At 38.0% G+C, this 2,397-nt stretch overlaps 1 long non-coding RNA gene across 1 annotated transcript in view; it reads left to right on the forward strand.

The window, feature by feature from the left end:
* LOC107835093 (uncharacterized) overlaps positions 1-1,087 on the forward strand; it is a 20,733-nt gene extending 19,646 nt beyond the window's left edge. Inside the window, exon 3 of the long non-coding RNA XR_001660928.1 lies at positions 918-1,087. This is a non-coding gene — a long non-coding RNA (uncharacterized LOC107835093). The remainder of the gene's footprint in view (positions 1-917) is intronic.
* The last annotated feature ends 1,310 nt before the right edge of the window (positions 1,088-2,397 follow it).

Genomic DNA, 2,397 nt, shown 5'->3' on the forward strand with positions numbered 1-2,397 from the left:
AAGCATTGTAATACTAAACTAGAAAATTCCTGAAGAAATTTAAATGGGGCCTGCAGAAGGGTGCCTGTCACTTTGGACCCAACGTTCTAACTACAGTTCATATAATTGGACTTGCCCTCACTACTGACATGCTTGACATGGTTCATCACCAAAGTGCAATGGCTGACCAGGTTCACTGTTACAACACAATGGTTGAACGTCAAGCACAGTAAAGTCCCACTGACGATTATAAGCTTCACACGTGGTTCTCACCCACAGTCGGAAATAAAAAAAAGTGGGTAATTGTTTATTTCTAGAAATTTCAACCTTCATACTAAGGATTTTAATTCACACTCAAATGTTCCAAGAAATAATAATTTTATGTAAGCAAAATATGAATAGTTACAGGAAATATGTATCTTTCCCACAATGCATTGTGAGACCCGTCTCTGCTGTGAGACTGCTCACTGCCTCTCTCTGGACCCGTTGCTATGGTAATTAATTATCTACACCTGGGCTGGTTCTCTCTGTCAGACAGTATGCTGGAGACAGAGTTTCTATACTTGTGAGACACCCAGCGTCGGTCTGAAGGACCCTGACACAAAACCATAAGCTCTAGCAAAATTTTAAATTTTTTTTACGGGAGCAGGCATGTGTATCCATGTCATGACCGACTTTTAGACCAATAGGCCGATATTTGTGCCTATGATAGGGAGTTAAAAAGAGTTTTTGGAGTCAGAAATCCACTGTGCTGTGTGTGTATTTCAGAGAGAAAGATTACTGATTCTGTGAGACACTCAGCCTCGATTTTTGTCGTCATTTTAACTCAGAATCCCACTAAAAGCAATAGCTCCCTTCTCGGGATCAAGCTGAATGTTTTGATACCACTTTTGTGGGGGTGCACACAGCGGTACGGGCCGCATTAATGGTGACGGAAGAAAAATGAATAAACTATAATAACTAGAAAAATAGCTGTTCCTAGCAAAACAGCCATGAGAATGCATATTTGCAGAATGACTGCTGCAGAATTGCAAGACAAAGTAGAGACAAGCATAAGAAGTAGAAAAAAGGAGAAGAAATAGAAATAGTTGAAACAGTTGAACAGTGAAACGTACTGTTGAGAAAATAAATTTAAAATAAGCTAGTTTTAAAACTTAACTTGTCTTGATTTAAATGGCCTAATTGTGGTTTTAAATCAGTAACTTATTCTGGCCTATTGACCTTTATTTTACTTGTAGTTCCAGCAGATGGTTTGCTAGGATCGTTTGAACTGCCTTTTGTCTGTGGGAGAACAATACAGTGGAAGTTGTAGCTTTTCACACTCATCTGTGAGAGGCTGTAAACACGGCAGGGGTTTTAGGCTTCAGAAAGAGAGTCAGAGATAGCTCCTGGTTGGATGAGCAAAGATACGCCTTATTTGAATAAATTAAATACAAGAGGATAAAACTTTCTACACAGAAGTAACAAATCAGATTTTGCGCTTGCAACTTCTCCAAAGACGTCTTTGCCTTTTCTTTGCCTTTTCTTTGTCTTTGCCTTTTTCTTTTCTATCTTTTTGTCTCAGGTAATGAATGTATGTTTCTGTTGTTCTGCAGTTTCTGGTGTAAGTTTGTGCATTGTCTTACTTTTAAGTTTATGCATAGTCTTATATTGGATTAAATTCTGTAATTCTGTGATGTCATCACGCATTCTTGTTTTCCTTGTGGCTACACGTGGCCTGCCGAGAGGACCTGGGATCTAAGGGAGAGAGAGAGAGCCAAACTTTTACCAAAGTTAACTATTTTAGAAATTCTTCCTTAACAGTACCAAACAGCATAAATTAGCAGAAGTGGAAATCAGTACAAAACCAGAAATAGTTGAAACACTTGAACAGTGAAACATAGCAACATAGGAAAAAGCATAAAATAGCAGAAGCAGAAATTATTACAAAGCCAGAAATATTTGAAGACGTGAAACAGGAAAACAAAAAGCATAAAGTAGCAGAAGAGGCAGAACAGTTTGATATATGAATTGATTAAAGATTGCAGAAGACCTTAAAAGATAGTAAAACCAGTAGAAGTAGAAGGCATACAGAAAAGTAGACAAGCAGGATGCATAGAAAGGGATAAAAACAGAGCACAAGAGAAAAATACATTGAAAGAATAGGAGAAAGTGTGACATGACTGTACTCCAGAGGAGTTTGACAGAAAACAGAAAGAGCTGTAGCAATAATAGTAACTAGAAAATTCCTGCAGAAATTTTGAGGGGCCTGCCAAAGTGTGCCCGTCGGTTTGGACCCAGCGTTCCGATGCTAAAAATTAGCCTTAATGCTAAAGAAAGCTTCAATGTAGTTAATAACCTGTGGAGAGTCAGAAGCATTTGGCCTAAACTGTACTATTTCTATTCAGTATGTTTCATTCGGTAAAATTAGCCAAAATG

Source organism: Poecilia formosa, unplaced genomic scaffold (genome assembly GCF_000485575.1).
Source record: "Poecilia formosa unplaced genomic scaffold, Poecilia_formosa-5.1.2 Scaffold1009, whole genome shotgun sequence".
NCBI classification, from domain to species: Eukaryota; Metazoa; Chordata; class Actinopteri; order Cyprinodontiformes; family Poeciliidae; genus Poecilia; species Poecilia formosa.